General features: G+C 44.9%; 1 protein-coding gene across 2 annotated transcripts in view; it reads right to left on the reverse strand.

The window, feature by feature from the left end:
* The window catches only part of LOC140186929 (semaphorin-3A-like), a 257,855-nt gene extending 233,806 nt beyond the window's left edge, over positions 1–24,049 (reverse strand). The window contains exon 1 of one of the 2 annotated variants that reach the window (XM_072241701.1): positions 23,967–24,049. The gene's annotated coding sequence lies outside the window, so the exon portion shown is untranslated. Of the gene's footprint in view, positions 1–23,660; positions 23,914–23,966 lie in introns of those variants that run through there. The other variant, XM_072241700.1, reaches the window with a different exon arrangement.
* Positions 24,050–24,352: the final 303 nt, after the last annotated feature.

Raw genomic sequence — 24,352 nt, forward strand, 5'->3', positions numbered from 1 at the left:
TCACAAACAGCTATTGTCATTTTCTACACAGAGATATTTTCCATGATGGATACATTAATGGAGTTTAATGTTCACCATGGGATAAGTTACATCAGCCATTGCCACCGCCCTTTACCGTCATTAGGTGAAGTGACCATCTGACCAAGACATTGACTGTCAGACACAGCAGGGTATCAGGAACATGGGGGATTGGCTTGAGGCTCTCATAGTACAATGGGATGGGTTTGTGGTTCTCATCGTACAGTGGGGATGGGTTAAGGAGATTGGGAGGTCATTGTGGTCCAGGGTTCTGGTGGCGCCCAATTCAGAACAAAGAGGCACCAGAACAATTAACCTACCAGAGAGCAGCCATGTTTGTGCAGACAAAGAAAGGACCTCATGCTAAAACTGAGGAGTAGGACACCGTACCCAGTGTCCTCTCTCGAAGATCCATTCTGTGTGGGATATAGTGCGGCTTGGACAGAGCTGACATGCAGAGGATGTTTCTATCAGTAGGTGAGGGTAGGACCAGAGGGCACAGCCTCAGACTAAAGAGGTGTTCCTTTAGAATAGAGATAAGCAGAAACTTCCTTAACTAGAGGCTGGTGAATTTGTGGAATTTGTGTCTACAGATGACTGTGGAGGCCAAATCACTAGGAACATTTCAAGGCAGAGATTGATTGGTAAGGGGTTGAGGGACTACAGCAGGCAAGAAAGTGGGGTTGAAAAGCAATCAGCCATGATGGGCAATGATGTTCACAGAAGGTGTACAGAGCTGCACAGTTATATCATATCCAATAAACCCACCCACACTTAACCAGGCTTAACAAAGAAAATTAATGATCTCATTAAATATGTCTGACATCCAAGTACATCAGTAAACAAATGAAGGAGTGAATCCCCAAGAGACCCGCAGCTCCACCCCTCAGACTGAGAGGCCCTCACTACCTCCCTCATTCTGCGACACTCCTCTCCACCATCATGACATCATGGTCTCTCAACGCATCCCCCCCCCCCCCCCGGGCGTCTGAGACTCTCCACTCTGCCCCTCAGACTGAGGAGTTATTCATTCCCCCTCCTCCAATGGTCTGAGACCCTCTACTCTCCACCCCTCTCATTCTGAGAGACCCTCCGTTCTCCATTCCCCACCCCCCAGTCTCAGAGACACTCACTCTCCACCCCCTCAGTCTGAGAAACTTTCCACTATCTCTCACATGGTCAAAGACCCTCTACTGTCACCCCATGGGCTGAGAGCCCCACCTCACTCCGAACCCCTCATGGTCTGAGAGAACTTCCCCTCACTCAACCCCCTCACGGCTTTTTGATGTTAAAAATGGGGTCAATGAAATTTGGAAGAATTTTATTTTTCAGCGAGATTGAATCTTTCTGATGACTGCTGATCTACTTGCTTCGGCCATCTCTGACATAACGATGAGCACACTTTGACTGGGCAGGCAGCAATAATTTTCCGATCGTGGTTTGGTGGGGATGTTGATAACTTGCGACAGTCCCCTTCCCAAAACTCCCACTTTGTTTCCGAGCCTGTAAAACAATGGGATATCTGTATCCTTAGATCTCAAATTTAGTAGTTTCTGTAGGTGGAGATGTTTGGGAATGAAAATAGATTTTCCATTCCGTAGGAGCGAGGCTCAGCCTTTGTGTTAATTGGTATTTAAATGTCCGCTGGAAGATTCAGGGGTATATCCCGCAGAAGTTATGACTCCACCCTGCAAACCAATTCCAGTCAGCCAGAAATACAAACTATTGGATTCAATTAGAGGCAGGGGAAACTATAAACGCTGCAAGAGCCATGTTTGTAACAGACCCGTTCGAGTACCTGTCCCACAGCTTACAGCAGGTGGGGCGATGATGTTACCTAGGGTGATGGTTTAAGTTTCACAAGGGGCTGCAGAGAATTCAGAATCAGGTTTAATATCACTGGCGTATGTTGTGAAATTTGTTATTTAACAGCAACAGTATAATACACAATAATAAAAAAATAAAATATATATACTGTTTGTATATATGTCTGTAATGAGAGCAGAAAAAAAAGAAAGGAAATAAGGAAATACTGGGTTCAATGTCCATTCAGAAATCAGCTAATGGGGGTGGGGGGGGCAGGGGGGGAAGAAGCTGTTCCTGAATCATGGAGTGTGTGTCTTCTGTATCTCCTCCTTGATGAGGAGAGGGCATGTCCTGGTTTTTGGGGGTCTTTAATAATAGATGCCACCTTTTCTGTTCCTATCTCTTACAGTGATTAAAAAGGCAGCATCTTATCACTGGTCAGTGTATTGAGTGCCAGAGTTGGGTTGTTATGTTGCAGCCACATCAATCACTGTTGACTAAAGAGCTTGAGATATAGGGACAGGTTGGCCAGTCTAGGTCTTTATTCCTTGAAACTTCAGAGAATGAGGGGCAACTTTACAGAAATGTTTAAATCACAAAAGACATTGATAAAGATGGATGGTAAACAATCTTTACTCAAGGGAAGGGGAGTCCAAAACCAGGAGGCATAAATGCAGGGTAAGAGAGGAGAGGTTTAAATGGGACCTGAGGGGCAGCTTCTTTGTAAGTATATAGAAGGAGCTGCCAGAGGCAGGTACAATAGTCACATTTCAGAAGCACTTGGGTAGGGACACAGAAGGATACAGCTAGGAAGGATAAGGGCTGAACACAGGGAACTGGAACTAGCTGGGTGGGCACCATTGTCAGCATGGACAAGTGGGGCCGAAATGCCCGTATCTGTGCTGCATTGATCTATGACTCTATGAATAAGGAGCCTCACCATCCACAACATGCTCTCTTTTCATTGGGGAAGAGGTACAGAAGCTTGAAGATCCACACTTAATGATTCTGAAACAACTTCTTCCTCTCTGCCACCAGATTTCTGAAAGGCCCAGGAACACCACCTCACTATTCCTTTTCTATTACACTATTTGTAATTTGTGGTAATTTTGTATCTTTGCACCATACTGTTGCCACAAAACAACAAACTTCACATCACAGGTCAGGGACAATATATCTAATTCTGGCCCCATTTCTGGGTTATGCCTGAGACATTCAGATGGTCAACTTATCATCTCAGTGCTCTGAAAGAGTTAAATTCACATCTCTCTGGCTCCTGTTTCCCATCTGTCACCAAGCCACTAGCAACTCATGAAACACAACTAAACATCCAGCGTTAGTCAAAGCATTTCCAGGGAATGTTCATTTGTAATTGAAGGAGATGCAGGAAGAGAGCAGAAAGCTGTCTGTCCACCGACCGCACCCCACTCCCAGCCCGGGCTTTGATCTGCTTCCTATACCGTGCAGGGGGAACACAAGTGCAAAGAAGTAATGTTTCAATTAGAGATTTCCGTAACTTTATACACATGTGTTGGTGATTACCTTAAAGACAAAACTCTGTGTCTGCAAAGCTTTACTGAGAAGCAGTCTGCATTACTCTGGATCTTCGAACTGTTTCTGGTTTCTGTGATCTAAGAAAATGTGGATATCCGTACTGTCACAGTCAAAGGAGCTGTTCAACATGTCGACATGAGAGAGGGTCGATAATCCATGTAATTGCTGCATTTTGTTCGACTTTCCCAATGCACTCACAATTCTAATCCATCCCTGGTGATGTATTAGTCACAGATGCCAATCATTATGTGACCAGGTGAAACTTTGATTGACAAAAGTGAAATAGGTCTTGTGAACTATGCCAAAGGATGTTTGTGATAGCAAAAAAATGTTCATTGTACCTCTCCAATGGAATGCTCCTTCTTGTCACTCAAAGGGCTACAATTAAACTTACCTTCTGCCTGAACTTCAGACTGACAGACTGCAATCATCTGAGTTATGTTGATGATCAAGGGAAGATGGGAAGAGACACCAACTATGGTCAAACTGCTTGGAAATGCACAAATTATCTACCCACGTGTAGCGGTGCTGGTTCAGATTCCGATTTGTTTATCACAGGCATCTGTATATTCAAGTATACGGTGAAGTGAATTGTTTGTGTTAACAATCAAACACACCAAAGGCTATGCCGAGGGCAGCCTTGAAGTGTTGCCACACACCCCAGCACCGACATGCCTGCAAGGCTCAGCAGAACCACACAGGCGACAACAGCAACAAATCAGAAGCAGCATCTCTCAAACCCCAAAGGGAAAGCAAAGCCCTGCCTTCCTGCTCACTGTGGTAGCAAAGATTTCACAATGCTCTATCAAAGGAGAGCAGGGAGCTCTCTCCAATATGCAGTTCAATCTTTACCTTTCTACCAGTACTATGGGATCATCAATGCGATGTTTCTGGGATCCTGCGGAGTACAGAGTAGCCCTGATCTTCCCCCATTGCCTCACTAACCACACTTCATAAGTAGTTAGAATTCTTAGCAGTGTGGAGGAACAGAGGGAACTTGGGATGTACATCCATAGATCCCTCAAAGTTGCTGCACAAGTCGAGAGCATTGTTAAGAAAGCATACGCTGTGTTGGCCTTCATTAGCAGGCAGATTGAGTTCAAGAGCAACAAGGTTATGTTGCACCTCTGTAAAACTCTGGTTAGACCACACATGGTTCAGTTCTGGTCACCTCATTATAGGAAGGATGTGGAATCTTTAGAGAGGGCACAGAGGAGACTTACCAGGATGCTGACTGGATTTGAGAGCATGTCTTATGAGAAAAGGCTGAGCAAGCTAGGATCGTTCTCTTGGAGTGAAGGAGGGTGAGAGGTGACTTGATCGAAGTGTATAAAATAATAACAGGCATTGACAGAGTGGACAGTCAGAGACATTATTTCCAGGTCAGAAATGGCCATTACAGTGGGTGTAATTTGAAGGAGATTGGAGGAAGGTGTATGGAGGTTGTCAGATGTATGTTTTTTTTTTGTTTATACGGAGAGTGTTGGGTGTATGGACTGCCCTACAGGGCTGGTAGTAAAGGCAGATAGATTAGGGACATTTAAGAGACCCTTAGAGAGGCACACAGATGATAGAAAAATGGGGAGCTATGTGGGAGGGAAGGGTTAGATTGATCTTAAAGTAGGTTAAAAGGTTGGCACAACATTGTGGGCCAAAAAGCCTGTACTGTGCTGTAACGCAAAGTTCTATATTTCAGTTTGGAAAAATCCTTGAGACATGAACAGAGCATGGCAAAGGCAAGACCTGGTGAATCAGGCCGAGCAGAGGTATCCACTCCAAGGAGAAAGAGGTATTTCCACTCCGCGCTATTCCTGCTGATCAGTCTGAGGAAAGTCTGTGGGAAGTTGCAAGAATGAATGTTCTTTTTCAGTCTCGAGCCACCACAACAGTGCTGTGTAATCTGAAGCCACATCAAACGATCATTTAAGCCAGCCCCAAATTTCAATGGTACTTAGTTAACATATGGTGGGCTTATGAACAATAACATCTCACCTTTAACATCAGCGAATGCTTCGTGGAACCTCCTCTAAAACTGAAGACACACTAGTCCTGAAGAAGGGTCTCAGCCTGAAATGTTAACTGTTTATTCCCCTTCATAAGTGATGCCTGACCTGCTGAGTTCCTCCTGAACGTTGTGTTTGTTGCTCAAGATTGCCAGCATCTGCAGAATATTTAGTGTTATGCTCTTACTTTGGTTGAGGATTTCCTCACTAAAACTTCATTGTTACTTCCGTTTCATCACTCAAACCCTGGTCCAGGGGTTTCCAACTTGGGGTCTAACCCTTGTTTAATGGTATTGGTCATGGCATAAGAAAAGTTAAAAATCTCTGCGCCTGGTCCAGTGATCACAAGAAGTCTAAAAATCCTCAACTATTTTGCAATGATGTTACATAATTGGGCACTTAGAAACGCTCCCACCACAATCAGATAACTGGGAAAGATAATACGCAAAGGGTTAATGCCAGAACCTGAAGGCCTGAGCTATAAGAGAGGTTGGAGGTTGTCCACACTGCATCTTTATTCCTTAGAGTACAGGAGAATGAGTATAGGACAATCCACCCTTGCAATATTATGTCTGGTGCTGGTTGCCTCATTATAGGAAGGATGTGAAAGTTTCAGAGAGGGTGTTTACCAGGATGCTGCCAGGATTAGAGAGCAGGTCTATGAGGGAAAAGTTAAGTGTGTTAGGGCGTTTCCTTTTGGAAGCAAAGGAGGACGAACAGCAGAGGGGCGGAGCAAAGTCACAATGGTGCCAAACGGCAACTCCTTTGCTTGCATCTTCAGAAACAGCTCTATTTCCATCTTTTGATATCTCTTCTTTTCCATTTCAAGGTTTTTTTTTTTGAAGACTCTGACCTGGAGTTGCACTCTGACTTTGGTTCTTCGGAGGAATAGACCTGCTCTTGGGGCCTCACGACCGGCTGTTTTTTGATATCCCAAGGATGTGGCCTGGAAGACTAGTACACCTTCAGGGATCCAGACTTTTGTGGCTCTGGAGAGTGGCTGATTCTAGGCTGCTGCCCCTGAATGAAGCGTCGCGGGAGAACACAGAACATTGGGAGCAGCGGGATAGCTGCCAGGGATTGTGTATCTGGAGATCTGCGTCTTTCTGGGGTTGACTCTCCGGGTGCATAGCTCGGAAAAAGTAGTGCAACGGACTTTTTACATTGTAAATCAACAAATTGTTTGTTATATCTCCCCTCTTGCTGTGAAACAGGGACACCTCTTTTTCCCTTATTAGGGAGAGAGAGAGCCTGTGGTATGTTGAATTACTGGGTGAACGAGTAGTCTTTGGGGTACTGCAAGTCTGTGTCTTTATTGATGCTTTGCTGCACGCTTGAGTGCTCAGTGGAGGGTGTTGATACTTTTTGCTGGTGGGGCTGGGGTGGAGGGGGGTTCATTGCCTTGTTGCTGCTTGTGCGTGGGAGGGTGGAGCTTTGGTGTCCTAATATTTAACTGTCATTCATTCTTTGAGACACTCCTCTGTTTTCATGGATGTTTGTGAAGAAAAAGAATTTCAGGATGTATATTGTATACATTTCTCTGACATTAAATGTACCTATTGAAACTGATTGACCTATTGACTTGATAGAGGTTTACAAGCTGATAAGAGGCACAAGTTAAGTAGAGAGCCAGATATGTTTTTTTCCCCCCAAGATGGGTATGGATAAAGTGGACAATCATAATCTTTTCCCATGGTCTGGGAATGCAATTGGGTAGGTCCATGGAGGGGAAGGTCTGTGGTAAGCCTGGACCAATGGGGCTGAAAGGTCTGTTTCTGTCCTGTATGGTCGAAGTGCCCAACCTTTATGCCATGGCTCAATACCATTAAGCAAGGAGTCTGTGCACCCAGTTGGGAACCCCTGTTCTATGGCCTTATAAGTGTATAAAATCGTGAGGGAGGGACATGGTTAAGGTGAATTCTTCCCACCTCCCTCTCTGGCCTCTTTCCTCTGGCAGCAGCGATATTGTGGTCAGGCCTTTCCAGCAAAAGGTGGGAAAGAAAAGGCTCATCCACCTGGAACTGTAGTGGGGTGATCCACAGAATCACTCCCTCTCTGGTTCTGCCAAGTGTACTCACCAAGTTTCAATCAAAGTTTGTAACATTTAAAGGCAGGGAATTCAATCATTACACGTTGTGGCCCAATGATTATGTCAGATATATTTATTTGTGATAAAAGTTAAGGCTATTTGGCCCATCGAGTCCAAACCAGCTCACATAGCAAGCCCAATTCCCCACTAATGCTCCCTGTTCTCCTCACATCCCTACCAATTCTACACCCTCCTACACACAGTTTTGTGGAGTAATGTTCAGTTAATGAAACGAACCACTTGTCTTTGAGATGTGGGAGAAAACTGGAGCTTCTGAGGGGAAACCCATGTGGTCACCGAGAGAAAATGCAAACTCCACACAGACAGAATCCAAGGTGGGACTGAACCAGGTTCGCCATGTTCATCTGCAACGTGCCCTGCTGTATGACGTGGGCAATTAAGATCCTTCCATGACTATGATTGCTCTTGGCAAATTTTTCTACAGAAGTGGTTTGCCATTGCCTTCTTCTGGGCAGTGTCTTTACAAGATGGGTGACTCCAGCCATGATCAATACTCTTCAGAGATTGCCTACCTGGCGTCAGTGGTCGCATAACCAGGATTTGTGATGTGCACCAGTAGCTCATACAACCATCCACCACCTGATCACGTGGCTTTACATGACCCTGATCAGGGGGCTAAGACGGTGCTACACCCTGCCCAAGGGTGATCCGCAGGCTAGCAGAGGGAAGGAGCACATAACACCTCCTTTGGTAGAAGCATCTCCACCCCGACACCCATAGGCTCAGGACAGCAGCATATTTAAATAGTGTATAGGCTAGCAGAGCCAATGGGATTAGGGTTGAATGATTTCAGACAGGGTACCTATGTGCCTGTGATGCTGCTACAGGCAATTTTTCCATTGTACATGTACCTCACCGCTCTTGTGCACATGACAGTAAACTTCACTCGACTTGGCAAGAGAGCTTGCGGTTTACCTAGCACTGCGACCTTGAGTTTTCCTGAATCTATCGCTGAGCTGGGTTTGAGGTCTTGACCTTCAATCTGTTCTTCAGCTGTCCAAAGGCGGCTCCGGAGGTGATGGTGCAGATCATCATCGATGTGCGCCTCCGAGAGGTCACTCCAGCAGGAAGTTAGGTCATCTCTGTGTGTCACGTGTACATCGAAACACTGAAATGTAACAGTGAAGTGTGTCATTTGTGTCAACGGCCAACGCATTCTGAGGGGCAGCCTGCAGGTGTCACCATATTTCTGGCAGCATGGCGTTTTGCCCCAACGTGTGATGAACTGAGGCTCCAGCGGCTCCAGGCTCCATGTCTATGGGCTCACTTTCATTCTGAATGCTGTTTGCTTGCTTTTACTGTTTGCACAATTTATTCTTTATTTCTCCCTCTTTCTGCACGTTGGGTGTTTGCTGGATATTTTTTTTAAATAAAATAGGTCCTTTTGGGTTTCTTGTTTTGTGGCTGCCTGTAAGGAGACAAATCTCATAGTTGTACAATGTATGCATACTTTGATAATAAATGTACTTTGATCTTTTTCCCCCCCAACACAGTATGCCCACAAATTAACCTGTACATCTCTGGAATGTGGGAGGAAAGCCATATGGTCATGAGGAGAACATAGAAACTGAATCCTGATCTCCAATCACCGGTGCTGTAAAATGTTATGCAAACTGCTATACTACCACATTACCAAGAAGTCATCTGCCCCACCCAAGCTCTTGGAGTGGAATTTAATTATTTGAAGACTACATTGTTCAGTGGGACTATTTGATAGAGAACGTTTCTTTTGCCAGTGATGGGGATCCATTTCCTGTATGCTTCATCGAGTGTGTCGATAACATGGAGGTGTGTGTTTGAGCATGTGACAACACAAACGTCTTCTGTGCACGGTGGCATGATGATAGAATTGGGACGACCTCAGTTCATGGCCACTGAGCAGCAGTGATCCTGGTCTTCCGTAAATCCCAGAGACTTTGATTACTTACAGCAGACACCTCCAGCCACATCCTGGTTGTCCGAAATCACAATGGGACAAGTGAAGTGATGCCAGAGTTCTCTCTCACCTAACTACAGTACACTCAGTCAACCACATCATCCACACGCTCAACACCAAACTCCTGAGGTACTCTCTTGCCAAGTCAGAATGGGAAGAGATTACTAGGAGGACCGAGAAGATTAAATACATTCTGAAGATCTCCTTGTGAAGGTTTAATCTCTCTACTAACTCATTGTAATCTCTGGTCTGCGACCACCCAAAATGGGGAAGATATATTCAAGATGAACAGAACATTACAGCACATTTCATGATGTTGCGCCAACCTTTTAACTTATGATCAATCTAACCTTTCCCTCCTATGCAGCTCTCCATTTTCTAACATTCATGTGCCTATCTAAGAGTTTCTTAGATGTTCCTAATGTATCTGCCTCTACCATCATCCCTGGGAAGGTGTTCCACCACACTCCGTTAAAATATATTCCTTTTGAAATCCCCCCTCCCTATAATTTCCTCAGATCACTGTAACCCTTTAACCTTCTGCTCCCCCCCTCCCCCCCCCCCCACCCAACAGGCATTAGCCATTTCTGTCCTTGAGAAAGTCTCTGGCTGTTGATTCAATCTATGCCTCTGTCAAGTCAACTCTCAACCTCATTCTCTCCAAAGAGAAAAGCCCTCACTCACATAATCTTTCTTCGTAAGACATGCTCTCTAGCCCAGTCAGCATCCAGGCAAATCTTCTCGGCACACTCTCTAAAGCTTTCACATCCTTCCTATAATTGGGCAACCAGAAATGAGCACAATATTTTGAGAATGAAAGTGAGAAAGTTGTGTCCATTTAGCAGATGCACACAAAAACCCAACATGAGTGGTGAAAGAAATACATCATCTTACAAACTATCTATCCAGCCTCATCGGACATCTCCTGAACCACCTCTGGTAGAAGCTTTAGATCAAACATTGCCTTAGAACCACTGACCAATGTGAATGAAAGACCTCCCCAACACCAAGGGACTGCTTAAAAAGAGGAAGGTTGTTTACTTCTTCTAAACCAATATCCTGTTATCTAATGTCATTGTCCCTGAGCTTGAAGGGTGGCTCCCTGTTCCCACACATCTCACTGCAGAGAGGCACCTAGAATGGTGCTCTGTTGTATTCTGCAGAGACAGCCATACTGTGGTCCATTTTGGCACTAGAATCCATGAGCTTTTACTGGAGGGGAGAATTAAAATTCCATCATGGCAACTGGCAATTTTTGTATCCAGTTAATTAAATAATTTAGAATTAAATATTAGCATGATGTGAAATGTGAGGGTAGTCATTAAAACCTCTCCGAAGTCGTCACCTTGTCATGGTGGAGAGGGTTTTTGAGTTCCTGAGAGTGATGTTGTCCAGAGTTTAGTTGTTGGGAGATTTGCTGCTGGTGGGGACAGCCATGATGATATGGTGAAGGGGAAGTTTGCAGACACAGATCCAACCAAGACCTTAATGGTGGAGCTGGCAGAAGGTGGTGACATATCACCAGGGCAGTGAAGGCAGCAGCAATGAATGGTCCCCAGTCGTTTTGCACACTTTGCCATTGGAGCCTGACCCCGATCTGTCAAGGACTGTGCGGTGGCTGCCTGTTAAACCTCCCCATATTAAACAAAGTCACGCACAGGCATTCTCCATTAAGGGAATAACCCCGGAGGAGAACATCATACTTAGCTTGAGTGATTGTATCACTACATTAAAACCATCTGTTTTTCCAATTTCCTTCCATGGTTTGATACAGATGTGGTTTCTGAGCCACACTAACGTGGTCAACTCTTGCATCATCTCTGGGGTGCGGCAGCAGGTCCGTCAGTACAGGAATGGCTCAGGGAGTGGACCAGCCTCTTGTTGGTCGATGGCCGCTAAAGAAACAGAGGCTGGAGCGGGCCAGTCGGCCCCTCACATCTACTACCCCATTGAGGCCTTTGACATCAACTCCGCTTCCGGCACTAACCCTGTGCCTCTTGGCTCCCTTACCACTCTTGTGAATACCTAAAGATTTAAAGATTAGTTTTATTTATCATATGTGCATCCGAAAAATCGAAACGTACAGCAAAATGCATCTTCTACATCAATCTCGAGGATGTGCTGGGGGCAGTCCACAAGTGTATCCATGCTCCTGGTGCCAACGTAGGATGCCAACAATTTAATAACCCTAACCTGTACCATTTTGGAATGTGGGAGGAAACCCACGTGGTCACGGGGGGAATGTACAAACTCTTTACAGACAGCAGCGGAATTGAACCCAGGTCAACTGGCATTGCGAGTCCGTTCATTTAGGGGAGCGTGAGCACATCACGTATAGAGATGGTTCCAGCTCCTCCCATGGGATGACCTGGGAGCTGGCACCTAATGACCATCACTGTTGCTCATAGACATCACCTCCAAGTAATTCAGAGGTTATTACCATGTTAGTCAAATAAAAAAAAATCACACCACTGGACAAATGATCAAACCCTGGCAAGAGCCTCCCAGCATACAACATACCCATTGTTGGCTGTGGGTTTGCTCTGCTTAAACCTGTGATTAAGGTTGAGGATTTAATTTTACCGCAGGTTTTAGCCTTTTGTGTTACATTGTAATAGTTTAATAACCCGATAAACACTTGGTATTTGCTGAGGGAATTATAATTTCAAATTCTTGAGTGTTCTGCTAACGAACCCAAATGCAATTGGATATTGGATGGCATTTGTCATTAATGACAAGAGATTGTTTGTGAAATGATCAACTGTGAACACATGTCCTGGGCATACAGCAGCTGTAAACCAGTGCTACACAAACGATCAGATTGCCCCAGGAAAACTTTCTGAAGAAGGATTAGTGAAATCCGCCAGGGACTTCTATCGTGAACACAAAGAAATGGGAGCTGTTACAAAGGCATTCTCTGCTTAATCACGTTACGGCATAGAATGAAACATTAGGAATTGGAATATGCATACTAACACCAAAATGGTTCCTACACATAAAAGCAGATTTTAGCCAACACCATCAGCTTTGTTTAGCATCCAATTGGACCCGTTCCAGCTCCCGGACAAGTAACAGCCTTTGAAATTTCCCTTTTTGGTTTCAACACCCTATCATCTTACCCCCACCCATCTGCACTCCTTATATCTCCCACACTTCTCGTTGTCCAGCAATCCCTCCTCACAGACATACTCCACTCTCTCTCTCATCCCTGAATAGAATCACTCCACCACTGGCATTCATCACTTCAACTACCAGATTTGTAAACTCATGGATCAAACTCCCCCACCCCCCCCACAAACTCTCCCTCTCCCCACGTCCCCCTTCTTTCAGAAGTTTGATCACCTACTGCAACACTTGCACTGGCGCAGTGTTACATTGTTGGCTCTGGTTCTTGTGAAGTGCCTCTTGGGAATTTAACTAGTTTATAGTCAGGGAAGAAAATGGAAAGTGTTCTGTTGTAAGTCAGAGAACCAACAGTCTCAACGGAATGCTAACTTTGGAATAGTTCCAGACTTTGGGACATTCCTTCCATTTCTCAGTTACGATCTGAAATCGGTTAGAGCACATGATTACATTAACAATTTGCACTTGATATCTAACACTCAATGTGTAACATGCAGGCATACTTATTCATCGGTTGCACCAGAGCGGAGACTGCTGCTTCTCATTAGCCTGCCCTCTGCATATTTGTACTGAGATCCTTTCCTGAAACATAATCAGGCATCATGTTTTCCTGTGCTCCTGACCAGCTCCAAGAGCCAATCCCTCAAGGGTGATTGCACATAAACCCCGCACAGTGTTTCTACATTCGTTAACAAGATGCTCAGTTATCACCTGAAGGCAACGACTCCTCCATTTCTGGAGGCACGAGTCAAACTGGCCTCCTGTTGCACATGCGTGTGGATGGTGGGCATCATGGTGCACAGCAGCATGACAGATGAAGGGTCTCCGCCCAAAACATTGACTGTTTCTTCCCCTCCAAAGGTGCTGCCTAACCTGCTGAGTTCCTCCAGTGTGTACTACTCCGTATTTCCAGTATCTGGAGAACCTCGTGTTCCAAACTGAATTTCCTAAACCCAGGGTCTCTGGCAGTAATTTGACTCAGCGAGGATCATTGTCCATGGTGGTTTTAAGTAGCCACAGATGTAACAGAAATCCAAAGAGTTTGACCCTGGTGGTTGACTTGTGGAATTGTGTTGGGATACCTATGAGTTACTCAATTAGCTTATTTATTTTAGTAAGGTTTCAACTCGGTTGTAGAATATTGCATTAATGTGGTGGAAGGGGCTTGCTCACACAGCACATCCTACATAAAATAAACTGCAAGGCAGCTGATATTTGTACTGCCAACCTAAGATTGCATTACAAGCAGGAGTCAAAGAACCTAATGGTAATGTGAGATTTCCAATTAATTTATCGTTTGCAAAAGCATGGCAGAGTCTGCGGGGAATTGCTGTCCATCAGAAAAATGTTGTCATTTGAAAGGTGATCCATATCAGCTCTCAGGAAAAGAATCCCCAGATTCCTCTGCCCAATGTTCATTCGCTGTTTCTGTCTGTTTCTACACAGTGTGACAGGGCAAGTGTTTTCCTATACTCCTGCTCCAATTACATTACAAATGCACTGCACCATGGGGAGAGAACTCAGTTGGCTTGGTAGCAGTAGGCACACATAATACGCTCAGAGGCCACTTTATTAGGTACCTTCCATTCAAAGATGTTCTTCTCACACCACCGTTATGTAACGCCCTGGGAAAGGTTTCACTGCTAACGCAATGGCCTTTCTGTAGAAGCAGTATTTGGGCTACGGTTAGAGATAATGGGTGCTTTGGAATGTGAGCCATCCATTCAGGGGAGCGATGCCTGACACTGGTGTGAGCTGGGCTCTTGTTCGGCAGGAGATGAAGAGAGAAGACACTGGAGAAAACCAGTCGTAGGATTTGACCCGGTGGGGGACCGTGATTCAATGGAGCAAGGTGCAGCAGTCTACTGAGGATCAGTGAATACGAATTTTGGAAGAGCTGAGCTCCAGCTTGTGCATATTTGACTGTTTAATTATAATGGGCCCTTTTTGTTTTTTTTCCCCCCTTTCTTTTCTTTACTAACCCTTTAGTTAAGTTACATTCACAAATATAATTCCTGTAATCGTATGCAGTGTGCTGTCTGTTATTTCTGGGCACTGAGTTGTAACAGGGTAGCAAATTACACAGCATCCACACAAACCGGGGTCTGGTTGTGAGAGCCATCCCAATCTCACGGGTTTGTGTTCCCGAGACTACACAGTCCAAGGAAACTGTGGGTTTCAGTTGTAATGTGAGGTTATTTGAGTTACTGTCACTTTCCTTGAACTAGCCAGGCCATTCTCCTCCGACCACTCTCATTGACAAGCATTTTCACCCACAGAAATACCATTCACTGGATGTTTTTCACAGCATTCTTTGTCAACTCTGGAGACTATTGTCCATGAAAATCCCAGGAGATCAGCAGTTTCTAAGATACTCAAACCACCCCATCTGACACCAACAATCATTCCACATTCAAAATCACTTAGATCACATTTTTTCCCCATTCTGATGTTTAGTTTGAACAACAACTGAACCTCTTGACCATGTCAGCATGCTTCTATGCATTGAGTTGCTGCCACGATTGGTTGATTAGATATTTGCATTAACGAGGTGTACCTAATAAAGTAGCCACTGAGGGTAATTGTGACTGTGAGGATACTCAGCTGAAATTAATATCTATTGACTTCTCCAGAGAGAAGCCAGGTTCAATGCAATGAGGTTGTACAGTAAGTGTATGCATTCTGTACCACCACTCCAAAAATAAACTGAGTTCTTCCTTATCCTCATCTTCACACTCTGATTTCTAAAACACACCAATAGGATTCATACTAGACTAGTCTTGGGGTCTCTAAAATAGTCACTTGGTATTATCCTGTCTCTACACCTTGACTTCCATTTTGTTCTCATGTATCACATTTTATTGCTCAAAGTGCACTTCCCAGATCTCTGGATTTAAATGTTAATACTATTTCCTTCCCTACCCATAGTGCAAATGAGGTTCACATGAAACAGGTGTTCTTCGTGGCAATTCCTGTGAGCTGCTGATCGGTGTGAACTTGGTTTGACTGAGTCCCCTTGCCCTGCCGCAAGGTGGACCCCTAAGATCAGGACAATATTCCAAACCTGCTAATACCAGAGACATGCTGCAAAGCTCCTTAATAAGGTGAGAAGGAGGCATATTCTTGAACCACTGCAGTCCACATATTGCCATCCACCCCCCCCAGTACTGTTGGGGAAGAAGGCCCTGGATTTTGGACACAATGATGACAAAGGAACAGGGTTGTCAAATGGGATGTGTCTTTGAGACAGACTCGGAGATGGTGGTGTTCCCAAGCATTTTCTGTCCTGGCCTGTCTTGATGAAAGTTGTGAGCTTAGAAGGTTGTGGTGAAGAAAACCAGTTTATTGAGAAGGCTGGTGGGCCTCATGGATGAGGACTGGTGATCCCCAGATTGGCGAATCCCAGGGTCATAGGTCTATGTGAGTCCTGATGTCGAAGCCCAGAGTTCAAAGTCCATGATCAGAGAGTCCTAGGGTTGACACCAAAGGTCGAAATTGACAAGTCCAGAGGCAGAGACCTGATGGTTGAAGCCTCTGAGTCAGCATGCTCAGAATTTGAAGGCCCGATCTATGCAAGTTTGGGCCAGGTACCAGAGGATGGAGGTCCAGAGGTAGCAGGTCCTGGGATTTTGTGTGCATGTGCAAGTGGCTTGTTCTGCTATCCTTGTCATGTTGTTGTTCCTGCTTGTGTTGTTCTGCTAAACATGCTGGGCATGTTATTGTGGTGACATTTGCGGGCCTCCCCCCACAGCAAGTCAGCAGGTTGGCTTGGTTGTTAACAGTAACGATGCATTTTTCAATGTACGGTACGCGTGATAAACAAATCTCAATCTGAATGGCAGGAGGATTGCCCTGGGGATGTGTTGAATGGTAAAGGATCAATTGTGTAAATTAGAGATGAGAATGGAACTCCCTAGTACACTGTCCAACTTCCCTCATCAACAAACACGTGCATTTCACCCCAGGCTACTGTGGGTTAGCATCTCTCCATAATCAATCAAACCACTTAAAGTTCATTGTTCTGGAGGACATCTGATGTGACAATTTCATATGGTTACCTGATAGCTTATGTATAACCTAATAATTACCAAACTGGTTTACCTTTAAACAATTTAAGTACAGGGAGAAATGACCAAGTTTGGAGAATGATTGAAACAATCATTGAGTGTTTTTGCTAGTCAACATTTTGGGCCAAGACACCTTTTCAAGACTGAGAAGGAAGTGGGAAGACACCAGGATTAAAAGGTTGTGGGGGGGGTGGGGGGGGAGGAATGACGGGAAGGAGGATAGCTAGAATGTGATAGGTGAAGCCAGGTGGGTAGCAAAGGTAAAGAGCTGAAGATGCGGTGGTAGTGAGTCTGGGTAAGTACACGTCGAAGAGTCGGAGGGCAGCGGAGATCACTGAGGGTCTCATGGAACTCCCTTAGAGAAGATTTAAACCTCTTCAAAGGTAGGCATCCCTTGAAGAATCTTCACAGTGGAGCATGCAGCAAATCATAAACACAAGAGATTCTGCGGATGTTGGAAATCCAGAGCAACACACACACACACACACACACACACAAGATGCTGGAGGAACTCAGGTCGGGCAGCATTCATGGAAATTAACAGAAACGTCGACTGTCTATTCATTTCAATGAGTGCTGCATAACTTGCTGAGTTCCTCCAGCATTGTGTGTGCACTCCTTGGGATTTCCAGTACTGTACATGCAGAGTTTCTCATGTTTATTATTCAGTGTTTTTCGTTAGGTTTAATATATTATGCATCTGCTCAGCACTGAGAAGGCAATCATCAGTCAAAGGAATGGAATTCATTCCTGGGGAGAACAAATAAAATGACAGATGCTGGAATGTGAAGTGGAAATACTGGAAGAAGGGAGCGCGAAGTGCAGAATCAAATATCGCTGAGATGATTGCACGTTCTAGTATCAATTGTTTGGTGACAATAAAGTATAAAGAACTCCTGATGCAGGGTTTCATCCCAAAATGCTGACAGTTCCTTTTCTCCCACAGATTCTGCTCGATTGACCTGATTCCCACCAAAGATGGTCTTTTGTTGGAAGACCTCAGCTAGTCAGATAGTATCTGTGGAAAGAGAAACCAGTTTACACTTCAGGTCAGCTGAGGGTTTCTGATGAAGGGTCTTCCAAATGAAACATTGACTGGTTTCTCTCTTATAGGTGCTGGTTGACTCTTGAGTTTTTCCAGCATCTTTTGATTTTGTTTCAGATTCTAATTTAGTTCAGAAATGTTCAGCAGCTGGTTAGCTGGTGGACAAATCATTTCTAATTTTGACACACTGAGGCATAGCTGAAGAATTATGTTCTGAGAGTTGAACAGAGAGGCTCATGGGTCTCAGATTCACCAGTTTGATTGGATGAGGAGAGCACGGGGGGTGGAGGGTGGTGCAGGAACAAGTGCTGAAGTTCAGGAGTTCCACCAACCCAACAAGAGGAGAGGAACAGTGAGTGAACTGAGCCTGGTGGCATCAGAGAAGCATTCATCACGTGTGAGGGAGCACATGAGAGCATTAAGATTCAAGTTTATTTGTCACAAGACCATCAAGACATACGGTGAAATACTGTGAACACAAGAGATTCTGCAGAGGTTGGAAGCCACACACAAAATGCTGGAGGAACTCAGCAGGTCAGGTAGCGTCTATGGAAATTAATGAACAGTTTATATTTCAGGCTGACACTGTACAGGTCCAACATATTGAGGATGTGCTGGGGACAATCCGAAAGGTTCGTCACACATTCTAGCACCAACACAGCATGCTCACAATGCTCAGCAGAACATAACAAAGATCAAAACACCAATAGCTATGAAAGAATTAGGCAGAAACAGTATGATTAAACTGAAATATTCCTTATTTCAGTTTCATTCCCCCACATTACTGCAGTTGACAATTTGTCAAAGAGAAATTCTGTTAAACATGGGATGAATTATTAAATAGCCCTCAAGTAAACTACAAAGTATTTTTAAGATGGTCTGGATTTTGAGTTAAGTGTATTGTAGGGTTTTAAACTAATTTAGAAGGATCATAATTACTGCAATTTTTGTTTAAATAACCAGGTTAATAATGTTTAACTATCAGGCAAAAGTTGGATTTCAGAAGCACAGCCACACTCACATCCTGTGAGCAGAAGCAAACGATTAGAACTAGATCGGCAGGGTCAGACCAAGTTAATGTTCTGCACCATGTTGGGAGAGATGGTTGCAGAACAAGCTGATTACTCCACGAGCCATGCTCCTATTCATTAGCACAACCTGAACGTGAGCCAGCAGGCTACAGAGTACAAGCAATGAATCAAAGAACATGGTGCAGGCAGAGTCACGTGGGGCCGGGGGCTGACGCTGTGCTCCCCGAAGCCAGTGCGCTCTCTGAGCCTTTTGTAAAACCTCTGGAGGCACCAAAGTTTTCCCTGCCTATCTGTGCCAGTGCCGGAAAATCCCAGAATTGGTGCTGCAGATTCAATGCTCAAAACTTCAGCATCAAGAAGCCAGTAAAAAGCACCAACAATTGCTGCAAGTTTAAAACATACAGCTTCAGATTCATTTATTTATCATATGTATATCAAAACATAGTGAAATTTGTCATTTGAGCTGACAACGACAACCTAAGGATGTGCTCGAAAGTGTCACCACAGAGTGCTCAGCAAAAATAACGCAGAACGTACAGTCTGATAAAATATAACTTCACTTAGAACATAGAAGTAAAGAAATGGGCCAACAGCCTGTCATGGATAGTCTCACACCTTCTGACCCACCAGTTATGACATTCAATGGAAACTCTCAATCCAATCAATGCACAGTGAAAGGTCGTGACTGAAAATAAGAGTGTCAATGGCCAGTTACAGCTTAGAGGCTTCCACAACATCCCCTCCCACCAACACTCCCCACACACAGCCCAGGGATGTAACCCTACCTACCAACACTCCACCCCGCCACAGCCCAGGAACGTGAACTCCCCCCCCCCCCCCCCCCCCACCACAGCCCAGGGACGTGACCTTCCCATCCCACCAACACTTACCTCACATACAGCCCAGGTACATGACCTTCCCCTCCCAACACTCCACTCCCAGGGGTGTGGAATGAAATACAAGACCCTCTCTGTCTCAGGGCCAAGGGAAGTTTTCCAATGGTTGATGAAGATTGCAAAGGTAATATTTCTGCCATGGTACAGCACATTTAACTGTAAGGTATAAGGAGACAAGTTGGCTCAGTTTAGAGACAGAGGAGATTCTGCTAGAAATCCAGAGCAACCCACACACAAAGTGCTGCTGGGGCTCAGCGGGGCAGGCAGCATCTATGGAGGTGAATGAGTTTCGATGTTTCGGGCCAAGACCCTTCATCAGTTCTGGGTGATGCAGTTACACGGTGCATACTGAACAATTCCTCGGGGAGACTTAGTATTCCAGTTGTTAAAGTTTCCAGTGGCCGTGTCGTAACTCCCACCATTCCTGTATTTAACACACAAGTGCTGGGATACTAACGTGAAGCACAAAGAGTTCTGGAAGTTTGCTCATACAGCTGACTTTCACTTTTACTTTTACACACCCGATGTCTGTGAGCAGGTAATGGGATATGTTTGAAGTGTGTCTGGTGCTGTGTGTGAGGAACGTAGCAACCCAACAAACAATGACATCACCTGTCTTCCTCAGTGCTGTTGACTAAGGCAGATTGTTATCCACATGCTTCCTTACAAAAGTGCCTTGGGATTCATAACATCCACCTTGGAGGGCAGACAGTCCACTGTCTCATTCAATAGCACAAGTAGCCTCAGTATGTCACCCGACCTTCCAACTCCATTTTCTGAGTTCAAAATAAACTTTATTATCAAAGTGTGTTCAATATATGTCACCACATACCACACTGAGATTGATTTTCTCGCAGGCATTCACAATAGAACAAAGCAATAGAATTCGAATTAATGAAAAACTACACACAAAGATTGGCAAGCAACCAAAAGACAAATTGTGAAAATACAAAAACAAACAAACAATACTGAGAACATGACTTGCAGAGTCAAAACATAGAACAGTACAGCTCAGGAACAGGCCCTTCAGCCCACAATGTTGTGCTAAACCATTTAAAAGTCATCGTATGTGAATCCATAGGTCAAGCTCAGTGATCAGTTCAGTGTTGTGGTAAGTGAAGTTTTTCACGCTGATTCAGGAGCTTGATGGTCGAGGGGCAACAAGTGTTCCTGAACCTAGCGTGGGACTTAAGGCTCCAGTACCTCCTGCCCAATAGCAGCAGCAGCTGAAGATGAGTTCAGCGGCGAATTGGGCCATGGACTTATTCCAGTGACCCGTCCTCCTGAAGTTTTACATCTTAGCCCCTCCTCCTCAGTACTGGTCTAGATTTTAATGTGGAACTCTCTGGAGTGAGGCTTTGATTTTAGATTGTTAATCCAGCCAGGTAACAGGTCCTTCTGACCCAACAAGGGCTCTCTGGTGAGCTTTGGGATTGCGTTATGTGTACTTAGCTCACAAGCCTCAGTCATCATTCTCCTATCCACTCTCCACTGTGACTATCAAAAGCAACCAAGGCCCCCCTCTCCCCTCGAATACTCCTCACTTCTGCAGTAGGAGCTTGAAATAAACTTACAAAATTCCCACTACACTCAGCAGCATCTGCGGAGGGAGAAATCACAGTGGAGATTTCAGCTTGGTGACTTTTCATCAGAAGGAGAAGCATTAGGAGTTAAATGCTTGAAGTTGCAGAGAAGGGGTTCAAGGAGGTAATGACTGTGACAGGGTGAAGACCGGGAGGAACTGAGTGACCCAAGGTTGCTGGTGGAGGTTGGCCCATCTCACCTCGCCTGTCTGGAGGAGGTGAGTGCAAAGAATGAGAGCACAGGAGGGAAAACAAACATGAGGAACTGTCAGAAGACCAGCACAGTTGTGAATCTGAATTCAAAGAAGGTAATCAACAAGTCAAGCAGTGTCTGCGGCAGCAGAGATTGAAATATCCTCCCTTTATTGCTGCCCTACAGTCTGACTATCTGCAAATTCCTGGCAAAGAGCTTTTGCACCAAATGTTCACATGCAAGTAGCCGAGGAAGTGTGCGCAAGTCTCCTCGTGGATCCTGGTCTGCATTTACATCAAACTCCACTCCACTTACCAGGTGCGTCAAAGATCAAGATGTTCCTTTTTGATGTGATTAAACATCTGTGGTGTGCTCTCCCTTAATAATGTTTGAAAGAGCATTTTTTAAACTTTCACTTGCTACTTCTTAGCCATGTTGGAAATGGGTTAGAACAGGGGTCCCCAAACTGGTATTGGTCCAAGGCATAAAAAAGGGTGGGAACCCCTGGTCTAGATCCTCAGTGATCTTTACCCTACAACACCAGACACCCCTCACTCAGGTGGACAAAGCAGGGTTGGCTCTATTTGTGAAGATCCCAACTTCTAAAGGTCACCCTTTGTGTTAATATTGGAGTACATCCAGCCCCAGTGAAAGAATTACTCACACGAGCCTGGTGTCACTAATGTGTTCAAATCAGATTCAGATTTATTTATTAAATGTACATTAAAACACTCAGAATCTGAATCAGGTTTATTACCACTGACACACCATGAAAATTGCTGTTTTGTGTTAGCAGTATAGTGCAGTACTTTAAAAAAACGAAGATAGGTCTCAGCTCCAAAACATCCACTGTTCACACTTTTTCATAGATGCTGCCAGACCTGCTGAGTTCCTCCAGCATTTTGTTCCTGTTGCTATCACTTGTAATATTAAAAAAAGTGGGGTAGTGTTCATGGTCCATTAAGAAATCTGATGGCAGAGGGGAAAAATCTGTTCCTAAAACATTGCTTGTGAGTCTTCAGACTCCTGTACCTCCTCCCAGATGAGGAGGTGGTACTGAGAAGAGAGCACGCCCTGGGTAATGGGGTCCTTGATGTAATGCAGTGTTTATAACCAACACACCCAAGGATGTGCTGGGGACAAACAAGTGTCCGGTGCCCATAGAGCATGTCCATGATATTCAGCACAGAGCAAGATAAGACAACAAAAACAAAGCAAGCCCCTCCCCACCCTCCCACCCACTCACACATGCCAACAGGTCACCAATCCCAGGTCTCAGTCTCCAGTCCTTGGTCCTGGACTCCCAGACATTAGCCCTCTACCTTCGGACTCGCTGACCCAGGGACTTTGACCTTTGGGCTTCTACCACCAGAAGCACTGAGATCTCGACTTGGAGGAGTGTAGTGTACCCCTCCCTGGGGCAGATTTGGGCTTTGAAGTCTCAGTTGGATTTTCAGGAAATTTGGAGTGATGTTGTAAGGGATGAGAGTGCCTGCTAAGGCTGCTCAGTTACACCTCCTGGTGGCAGCAGAAAGATTGCAGAAGCCGCTCGGACCAGGTTGAACTCGGTCCCCTACAAGGAAGGCTTTGAGGTTGGGAAGAAAGTTGTAATCCTTTCTCAATGAATGGATACAGGGCAGTGGCCAACAAAACACAGTCAATGCACGTTTCACAGTGGGGGCGAACCCCAACCACACACTACTGTTAAATATTCGTAATTAAAATATAAGAACTCTGACCCCAGCTGCCGGAGCGAGTTAGGGTTCTGCACAGCACGAACTGGACCTTTACGGTAGAAAGGCCAGGAAACTGACTCTCACTGAACAGCATTTAACCACCGCAACATCGCTTTTGTTGTTTTTCTTTGATGTCCAAACCTGAACGAAGTAAGTTTGTTCTGTCCTCACTGCGGGTCATCAGGATTTATCTACACAAGCTGCTTAATTTAGCCCAGCAGGCTTAACCCTTTGCGGAATTCAGTCGCCAGCGCATTAAATAAAAAAAATGAAAACCAACAAACCTCTGCACGCTTGAAAAGTTACTTCGCAACACTTGCTGCCGTCGGTTTTCTTTACAAAACCTTACATGACTGAAGGCATCCTGCGCTCTTTGCGCAAACAACAAGAGTTCCTGGGTGAGTGACATCTGTTCTGATGGTTTGTATTTTAAACACAATAACTGTCAAGAATGGATTCAAGTACTCACTGCAGGACATGACCTCGAGGATCAGTGAGAAACATTTAGCAAATAGTAAATAGCTTGCCGAGCATTTCGCAAATGAGAAAAAAAATGTACCTGGGAGCAAACATTAATCCCACGGGAGATGACTTTCAGACCTTTCTGAAGGATTTAGACCATGAATGCTTTGATTTGATCTAATCAAACATGTCAAGCGAAAGTTTGCAGCGTTACTCTGGCCAGCGGGAGAGACGAGGTAATCCACAGCTTTGATGCTTGGCGGCTGAACTCGGAGCAAGTGTGTGGACAATCAGCGGGAGCGACGCTCGCAAGGCAGGAGAAAGACGGGGTGGGCGGGACAGCAGCCATATGCTTACAGCGAAACTTTAAAGCAGACATAACAAGCACATCTAGAGAGCCTACCTCCGAAGATTTATTTGCCTTCCTCGTTTTAACAGGCTTCTGGTGTGAGGTGTTGCCCATGGCAGCTCTCACATCCAATGGGCTCGAGCCCTTTTAATTCACCTTTAACAAGTTCAGATGTTCGACTTGAGTTTTGTTTTGAGGACAGCCACTTTACATGCTGCTAATGACTAATGCTGCTTCGTAAATAATAAACTCATTTCGCTTTATGGCTCACTGATTTAAATCAGTAAAAGCTAATTGGACTATTTTCTTTAAAATCTCATTTCCTCCCCCTCTGCTGCCCAATATTTCAGCCAGAGGTCGCAGACCTTGAGACAAGAATGGCGATTTGGATGGATGGATGGATGGATGGATGGCATGGTGGTGTCCGGTCACCGCCGGCC

This window comes from Mobula birostris, chromosome 23 (genome assembly GCF_030028105.1).
Source record: "Mobula birostris isolate sMobBir1 chromosome 23, sMobBir1.hap1, whole genome shotgun sequence".
NCBI lineage: Eukaryota > Metazoa > Chordata > Chondrichthyes > Myliobatiformes > Myliobatidae > Mobula > Mobula birostris.